The sequence below is a fragment of the Micropterus dolomieu genome, linkage group LG07 (genome assembly GCF_021292245.1).
Source record: "Micropterus dolomieu isolate WLL.071019.BEF.003 ecotype Adirondacks linkage group LG07, ASM2129224v1, whole genome shotgun sequence".
Classification (NCBI taxonomy): Eukaryota; Metazoa; Chordata; class Actinopteri; order Centrarchiformes; family Centrarchidae; genus Micropterus; species Micropterus dolomieu.
In genome coordinates, this window is record NC_060156.1 from 18578229 (window position 1) to 18588622 (window position 10394).

The window sequence follows — 10394 nt, forward strand, 5'->3', positions numbered from 1 at the left end:
TCGCTAGGTTATATTTGGTTATTTGCACTACCTTTCTCACTTGATGTTTAAATGATAGAGTAGAGTCAAGAATAATGCCTAGATATTTGAACTGTGTAACTGTTTGAATGACCTCCCCAGACACACAGACATTGGGTTCACAATGAGATACAGTGTTGCTTTTACTAAAAAACATACATACTGTTTTCTTAACATTGAGATTCAGCTGTGAGCCAGTAAGCCATTTACATACATGTACCATTGTATCGTTGAGCTTGGCAACAACTTGGGCTTTAGTTTTCGCATGAACATATGACTGTATCATCAGCATACAACTGCACCTAACATCCAGTGCACACTAATGGCAGGTCATTTATGTAGATGCTGAACAAAATAGGGCCCAGGACAGATCCCTGGGGTACACCCAGTTCGTTCCTCAGGGGTGGTGATGTCTCACCATTAACTCTCACATACTGTACTCTATTTGACAGATAAGATCTCATCCAGTCAGTAACACTGGTTGAGAAATTAAAATAAGACATTTTGTGGATGAGTATTTCATGGTTGACAGTGTCAAAAGCTTTTTTCAGATCTAAGAAAATTGCTCCAACTATGCCTCCTTTGTCCAATTTTGACTTGATGTTTTCCACAAAGAAACAATTTGCTGTCTCAGTGGAGTGATTGGCTCTAAAGCCAAATTGCATGGAGTGCAGTTTAAAAGGGCTTCTGTTAAGATGTTCAGTCAATTGCTCAGCCACGCATTTTTCCGAGATCTTGACGAGACAAGACGGGTAAAATACTAATCGGCCTATAGTTATTCATATCAGTTGTATCTCCTGATTTATAGACTGGCACAACAATGGCTAACTTCCAATCGTTTGGGAATTTTTCCTCCTTAAAAGAGCTGTTTATAATTTTAGTAATAGGCCCTGTGAGGGAGGCAGCATGTTTCTTGGACATGGAATCCAGTCCAAATATGTCTTTTGATTTGGAATTCTTAAAAGAAGTAATTATAGACTTAACCTTGGGTTCAGAAATTTCAGTCAGAGTGAAGACTGGCTGTAATACATCAATTGGTGAGGAGTGTTGTGGACCACTTATGGGACTATGCACAGTCAATCTCACAGAATTGACAAAATGATTATTGAAGATAGTCACAACATCAGCTGGTTCCTTATATAGGTTACCATTTTCTTTGATCTCCAGCTGCTTTGTTGCCTTATTATGTCCTTTCCCTGTTAGTTTATGCAGACAGTCCCAGACTTGTTTATGATTACCTTTAGCATCCCGTATGAAGTCAACAAAGAAATTAGATTTAGCTGCCCTAATTTCCTTTATTACTCTATTTCTCAAGGACACAAATATATGCCTATCAGTCAATGATTTGGACTTGAGAGAGAGCTTTAAAGCATTATCTCTCTCCTTCATTAATCTCCCTATGTCACTAGAGATCCAGGGGAGGGTATATGTACTATTCCCTTTAGATTTGTTTTTCTTTAAAAATCGCTTTGTTATGTTTTGAATTGTGGACATGAGGACATTTGTGTCATTATCCACATCTACACCAGCTATGATTTGATCCCAGTTAATATTTTTGATTTCTCTGTCAAATTCATCAACATGACACTTGGGTATTCGTAACTGGCTAGATTTGGTGTTAGGTTTTAAATGAAAACGGGATTTAGTAAGCTTTCTAGCTATAAGAGTGAGGTTATGGTCAGACAGACCAGTGACCATGTTAAAGGATTTCGACACCCTTTCAGGTTTGTTGGTAAATATCAAGTCAATTTGAGTTTTTGAAGACGAGGTTACTCTATGGGCCCTTTAATTAGTTGTGTGAGATCAAATTTATTAGAGATCCGTTGCAGTGCTTTACTAGTGCCTTTGTCCTCCCAATTAACATTGAAGTCACCCATTACTAGTATTTCCTGACCTGACCTGCATACCTTTACAACAGTTTCTAATTTGTCAAAGAAACTAGCTTTTGCAGATGGAGGTCTATACACTCCAATGAGAAAGAAGGACATTTGTGGTGAAAGACTAATATTAAGGCAAATATACTCAAGCTCATTCTCAACTGAGCATTGAACCTCTTTACATGATATATGTTCTTTGATGTATAACAGTAAACCCCCACCTTTGCCAACCTTTCTATCTTTCCTAAAAACATTATAGCCAGGAATATGTATGGCTGCGGATGGGGAGTTTTTATTCAACCAAGTTTCAGATAAGCATAGGAAGTCCAAGTTAGAGTCCACAAGAATATGTTTTATCTCATCACTTTTAGAAATCAAACTACGGATATTCAGATGACCACCCAGTAGCCCACTGGGTTTTGTTTGAGGGTCCCACAGAACTTTGGCATTATTCACTGTTAGAAAAAGGTTATATTTACGCAGCTTTAAAATAGCTGGATTTAGTCCTGTGGCTCTCGGTTGAGTGGCGCTAACTCCTATTCTACGTGATGTGGTGTACTTGTTACAGTAACAGTTGCTTTTTTTAACAAATCTAGCTGTTATGGAGCAGCATTAGCATTAATTTGGAGTCATGTTTCTGCTAATCTGGCGAATGTAAGTCCAGTATTCAGGCTCTGTTTTTGGTCTCTACCAACTCCTGAAGTAAGCTTTAGCAGCTAAATGCTCCTCTATGTTCACCAGCTAGTCATTTCTTTCCCTGAAAATCTTCAGTATGACAGCAGTGAGAATTAACCAAAACAGCAAAGATATGGGCCGGATAACTAAACAATGAATTGAAAATCGCATTAAAGCTTTATAAAGCCGGGGGGAGCTGCAGGTGATAATTATATATATGTTCAACACTATTTGCGACCCTTTTCACATGGTTTATAATAAATTATAAAATTATAAGGGAGGACACAAGTTAAAATATTCTTCAGCAGACAATGATGTGTATAAAGGTCTGCTTCTGTGTCACGTTATCTGCCCCTGAACATGTATCCATCCAGCTCCTACACGTTTTTCTTTCTCTAAATCCTTTCTTTTTAATGCATCCTCTTCTTCATTTGACATTCCTCCCTCAGTGTCTCTCCATCTCTCGCATTGCAGTCATTTGTTTCTGGCTGTCTTTGATCATGAGCTGAGGAGGACAGTAATCTACTAGAAGCCAAGTGTTTATATCTAGGACAGCTGAGAATTAGGTCACACGTGATTTCTGTAGCCCTAGGCCCACATGGGCGCCACCTCAAAGTTTCCTCATGATTGTCTCTCTCTACAGTGCCCAAGTTTGTCAACAATGACTCGGCAGAAATGATGCAAATGCCCAGCCAAGTGTCAAGGTGAGACCATGATAAAAGACAGATGTCCTGCATAATACTCTGTACTTTCACGCTATTTAAATCAATAGTGTGGCTGCAGGCCAACTTCAAAGGAGATTACAATGATTTACAGAGTAACTATACACTCAAATTCTGCTAGAACCCTCTCTCCCAGCATATAAAAAAATTGTAACATAGGAGTGAGAGAGCAAGGTCTGTAGGAGAGGCGAGACCTCATGGGTACATAGTGTGTGATGCTGGGGGTCAGGGGGTTACAGGGGACACTGACTGACCACTACTCAGCATTAAAAAATACACCTTGGAGTATTGCCTATTACGTCACAGTTAGGTAAATTCCAAGCAGACATATATAACCTAGTTTTTACAAATTATGATTTTTGTTGTTATGTCTCAACAATTACTTGAAGACACTGGATTGGCGTGATATTTTGTATAATTATTTATGGTTCCCTGAACTGAACTGAAGAAATCTCTTGGATGAGAGGTGAAACGCCTTTGAGTACCTTCAACCAAGTCCAGTTGCCCTTGATTTGGACCCATCTTAGAACTGTTGCATGGATTGTCATGAAATTTGGCACAGACATTCATGTCCCCCTCAGGATGAATTTCAACATTTGTGACTCCTCAAAGAGGTGGTATTATGCTCATTTTCAGGTTCGAAATCCTATTTAGAGGTTGTACCAGAACAGGTTTACATGATTTAATTTTCAAAAAACACCATTTTTTTGTCATACTGCACATTGCTGCAGCTCCTCTTTTCATCTGTGTTGAACTCTTTGTTTTAGCTATGGAGTAACACATGTTGTCTCTAAATGACCTTTGTTGGGAGTTGCACATGCACAGTTCCTAGTTAAGGACTACTAGCCAATCAGAAGCCAAGAAGGGTGGGCCAATGAGAACACATCTTCGGTTCAGTTGTACATGTTGCCGACCAGCTTGGCAACATAGACTGGAGCAAGAGTTTCAGAGTGGTGAGTTATTAATCTGTAACAAATGTATCTTTCATAACTGAGCTCTGTCTCTACATCACAGTAACATTTTGCGCGTGATGTGACGGTGAAAGTTAGCGGAGGAAAATATTTAAGTTACTTCGTAAGTTGTCAATCAGGCAGACATGTGCAGTGTAGGTCACTGTGTGTCCGTTAAGTCTGTTGTTTCCGCAACTGCTGGAGAAGTGAAGGCAGTTATCGCTTGCTAACTGTATTCCCATTTAATTACTTTAAAATGTCTTTTAATAGGCTACTTTTTGTGAAGTGGTTGACTTTAATTGTCCACTGAATCTGTTAGGGCCTGTCCACAGGCTCGCCATTCATCTGTGACAGCATCTGAGCCTCTTCTTTCATGATGTTGATCGGCAACAGGTCTTCTCTTGAGCAATCTTTCACCACCCTGAGAATGAGTTTCCTTGATATAATTATGTTGTGTTTTTGTGCTAAACTGCAAAATGTTCAAAATTCATACAGATTGTTCATAAAGTGAAGAAACATAAATAAAAGTTGTTTTCCTGCTCAAAATGTGTGTCACTTTACTTAAAGCAAACAATTACATGTTATAAGGTCTTAGTTCATATGGTATTATGTCCACCTGTAATATATTATACAGGGATAGATATTTTAACACTTTACTTAAAGCAAACAAAGACATGCTATATAACTTTAAACATTACTATAAGCTATTATTCCATTCAGTAATTCTAAATGGTGACTAAAGTGTATTTATAACGAGGCAGAGTCGGTGGTTATAATGTGTTATGGAACATGGTCGGAGATTCTTAACCCACATTGATATAAACTTGTATTACTATTAGTTATAAAACATTAAATCAAAAGGTCATAATACATTATGAACTTTGCTATAGTGCCTAATGCATGTTTGTAAGTGATTATAACAACGTTATAATGTCTTATGGATGCATTATATCGTGTTATAAATATATGCCATTTTATATATATATATATATATATATATATGTCATTATAGCGATGACCTTCATAGAAAGTGTTACCATAACTTTTTTTTAGCGTTACTGTAATAATATTACTTTTCCCAGTAACTAAATAGTGTAAGTAATTACTTTTCTAAAACGGTAATATTATTACTAGTTACTAAGGCAAGTAACGCTGCACTACTCGTTACTGAACGCACCATCCTCCACGTAAATCCACAACTGTGTGGCAGCTCAGCGGTATCGGACTTTGTTGTTCATGTCCGCTGATAGCCAAAACTAAAGGAAAAATGGAGAACGAGGGAGAGAGGTGTTCTTTCCACAGCGGTAGCAGCTGCCATTCTTGTGTCACAGTCTAAGATGCAAAGAACATTGTCGTCTATTGTAAACTTAAAAGCTTTGATTTATTGAAGCATCTGCTGCAGCAGCACAGCTACGTGAAACTTACAGAAAGAAACTCTGACAGCAGAGAGTGGCATTAACGTAACGTTTTGTAACTGCTGAATACATATAAATAGGCTACATGTGCAGTAAAACCGTCGGGATTTACTTGCTTTATTTTTTTATTTCAGCCGGGGGCGTTAAGAAACGTTAGGCCTAGGCTATATGCTTTGTAAAAACCACACTGCTTGCTGCTGTTATGGATATGATCTTACTTAAAAAGTGGGGGGAGACTATTACCCGCTGTAATTCTGTGGGAAACACTGGAAAGTAATATAGTAACGTAACTAGTTACTTTTATCACCCAGTAATAAGTAAAGTAATAATATTACTTTTTTAAGGAGTAATAAGTAACTAGTAATATATTACAATTTCTGAGTAACTTGCCCAACACTGGTCTTCACAGGGATGAAAGGGAAACAGCTAGACTACAAACAAGTTGTTTTCAAGCAGTTCAGAGCAGAGCTTTCTGTGGGAGATGGGAACTGCCATTGGGCTGGACTTTGCAAACCTATTACATGCACAAAAAAGGTATATAACTCAATAATAATATAACCTCTTTAAGTTTTGCCATTAGATGCCTCTTAGTGTTTTATAGACCAGTAAAATATTTTTTAAATCAACTCTCTGGCAAAGAGGAAGCCAGTGCAGAGATTTGAGAACTGGTGTAATGTGTTTTGAATTGTTTGTGTTCAAAACTAATATGGTAAAACATGGTAAACATACCTGCTAGACATCGGCATGTTAGCACTGCCATTGTGGGGATAGCATGCTGATGTTAGCATTCAGCTGAAAGTACTCATAGAGCTGCTAGCATGACTATAGACTCTTGTTTTGTTAAAATACAGTGTCAAACTTTGTGTGAAACAAACTTAATGATGTCTTACCTGACAAACACACAAAATAAAAGACATGACTATGATAGCAACATTTGTAAGATATTATTTCGTGGTAATGACTTCACTGAAAGTAAGCAGAGCGTAATGCAATTGCTGACACCCTCAATGACTGCATTAGGATCTGCTTGGGATGTCTGGGAAGAAGATGTCAATTATTGCAAGGGGTAAAATGTTTTTTCTCCAACTTGTGTTTACAGTGTCTGTTATGAAAACACTCAACTTTGGCACCATGAAAAGAAATCGTATTTGCCATGATGGATTATCCAGCACAGGCTTTTTTCAAAAATGGGTTAGGGTTAGGTTTTTTTTTTTGAACTGTATATAAACTTAATGGGTTGTTGTGAAAGCAGAAAAATTAGTCTCAACAACTGGGATTATATAAAAGAAAAGGGGCAAGCTATGCAAGAAAAGTGTCGTTAGTTTATATTATTTTACATTTTAATATGTGTTTTGTGTGTGTGTGTGTGAGTGTGTGTGTAGACCTATGAGTGTGATCATACACATTGCACATAACCCTTCAAGCTGGCCATTTTGATGCTCTATAGTTTCCTCCCTCTAGTGACCGACAATTTGCCTTTTCAATGTAACCAGAAAATATAAAAAAAACCTATTGCTGCGTCTCATAAAAGACCTTACAGAAGCTGAAGTGTTACCATTACCCTCTCTACATGTTTTGTCACATTTATATAATAAAATAGTGCTTTGAAATTTGCCTGAGGACACAAAGCGGCAGGATGTCTAGTTCGCTTTTTGGAAAAGGTATTACCTTAGCTGATCAGTAATGTGCAGAGACGTAGGGAGGCTAAGTGAAATTTAGGACTTTTGTAAAAAAGACAAAAAAGCTATAATGTGATTACAAATTTTTTTTGTCTGCACAGTTACACATAATGCTGCTCTTTTTTTCATTCCACCAGTCAGACCACCAACAGACAGCAGCATTCTGGCCAGGCAGACTGCACAGCGATGTCAGAAAGGACGGAGGCACGTGTGTTCCCGCAGATGTGCCGGTAATTATGGGGGAATGAATAGTGATGTTTTAAGAGGAGATCAGGAGCAATTACAGTGATTTAAAGCACTGAAGCCAGGCCCTCAACACACACCGTCTAATTACCAGGAAAATTCTCAGATCTCTCAGCGAGCACGACAGATCTGGCAACGTTAGCACAATCAAACAAAGGCTTCTGTATGATGTTTATCTTTCAATATTTAAAGGTCTTGATTCTGCTCCTGCTTGATTTGTGCATTTGCTCTGTGATGTGTTTGCTTCTGCTGCCGTTGTTGTCACTGTTAATGACTTTGAAGGAGCTCGGTGATATATTTAGCTGCTAATCAGACAAAATTAATCTAAAGTCGTTTGGAAATTTTGTTGCATTCCAGTAGCTTGCGGGATTGCATTAGATAGGAGTGTGTGTGGGGGGGTATCCACAAGAGGCCAAAACAGGGATATAATTTCATTTGATTGCCACACTCATCAAGTCCAAATGAAGATTAATGAACACATGATGGAAGATTGAAAATAATAATATTCCTGTTGTCTTTAGGCCTTTAATTTGTTTGAGAACATGCTGTCACGCTACAGAGGGCTTATTGGCATTTGCTAATGGACTGCTCATTGCAATGGAGACGAGGAGGGGGGCATCTGTATACACTAGTAAGGCTATGAGCTATAAAGAGTAAGAACAGAAAGTTGTGTGGCCATGTATGTTTTATATGTGCTATTTGAGGCAACTGTGATAAAGAGAAACTTAAACATAAGAGTGTGTGAGCAGGAACGAGTTAGTATATGAGGGGGTGGCCAATTCCCTAAATAACTTGTTCATTGATTGCAGCAAGTAGATGCAGTATTGATAGTGTTGTTCACCCAAAGGAGCCAGATCCACTAATAATTAATTGCGATAGAATAAGGAGGCAGGGCGTCTATACTGCATTGCAGCTCTGCACTGTATTGGAGATACAGTATATAACAATGTTCAACCCTGTTTCCTATAGCATAGGCCTACATAACAGCAAATATCTTTTAAAAAGAGTAATGCTACCCCAATAAATTTTTTTGCAACATAAAAAGGATACATTTTTAATTAACTCCCCGTGCCAAGATGCAAAATGTTCCTACTGAACTTATCTGCAAAATGGTGGTTGACAATGTATTTAATTTGTTTTCCTACCATATCCGCTTGAAGCATGTAAAGCAGGATAAAACCTTTCTGTCTGCTATAGGCACTTACAAACACCTTGCACCAGTCTAAAGTGAGTTAAAGCACAAGACATGACATATTCACACAGTGAGTAGAGGCAACTATTGAGGTACATTTAGGCCTTTCACATGTTGGATTTTGCTAATACTAGTTTTGCTGCTCCTAACTGCTAAACTTTTTCCTGTTATCATGTAAATGGGATGGAAGTTTGTGTTTATTGTAAATTAAAGGAGAAGCCAGTATAACTTCATTATGTATGTGCGGTTAAAAATGGTTTAATATAACTATACTTTGAATTGCTGATTATACGTATACGAATATGTGCACATCATGGAAGAATTTCCTTGTAATTCTGTTAATAAGCCATTTAACTTGTGCATGTTTGGTTGCTTGACTCTTATTTAAGAGATGTTTCTGCTGATACATGTTCAGAAAAAAAAAACAAGAAAACAGATTTATATATGCTAACCTGTTGCTCACAAGGTGCCTGTTATCGTGGCTCTGGACTCTGGACTATTATTATTACTAACTTATTTTAACAAGATATTAATGCTCTGACAGCGGCAAATAGCTTTGGTTTAATATTTGATTTGATTACATTAATGTTTAAGTTGAGATTTACAAGAAATATTTTATTGCTACTGAGTGAAGGGAATACTGCTGGTAAGAAGCACATTATTTGTTTAGTGTTTGCAAACCACATGTTATTGCACTTTTGTGTATATAGCAGTACATTTAAATTAAAAGTGTGCAATACACTCATTTAGAATTCATTATTCAATTTTGTGCATAACTATGCCATTAATTACTATGCGATTAATCGCAGAAAATCATGCAATTAATTGCGATTAAACATTTCAGTCATTGCCCAGCACTATATACAATAATGATAATAATAATGATATGAATCAAGGTTCATTTATACATACACCTTTTGCCTCAATTGCACAGTACTTTAATAAAGTTGTATTTAAGCATAATTTTTAGGAGAAATACTTGCATGTTGACACACATCCCAACAATCATCTCTGGTGTTAAAAAAAACACAACTGTAAAGGCTGAAAAAGCCCTACTGTGTTAAACTACTGTGAAAAAGCTTTATGTTATTCTTCATCTTAGATTCTCAGTTATATTTATAGGATTCACTTCCATAGACTCAAGCCTCCAGACGTGTTCCACAGCAGAGTGTACAGCTTGCTTGTTCTCCACCCACACAGAGTGATAGGTGATCTATACTGTAGATACAGAACACACTGGAATAGAATATTCACTTCAGCATTACGCTCTGATACGCACAAACTTCCCTTTGCGTGCGTGTGTGTGTGAGTGTGTGACACAACAAGCAAAGATTTAATAGTAGAAAATCAGTCAGTGCTGCTAGAGAAAGTACCTTAACAATACTCTATCAACAATGCATGTCTATTCATTTGGTTTTAAATCTCTGGCATTTACTAACACAATCCCTGATTGCGCAAAGTAATAACCTATTTGAGAGGACTAACCAGATACCCTCAAATCTTACTCAGGGTCATTCACAGAGATAAGGTTCTGTATAATGGGCCACAATCATTGTCTCTCTCCTCTTGTCTGTTAAGAGTGAGTGACATTGAGCGTTTGTAAGCGCCACATGCTCAATAACA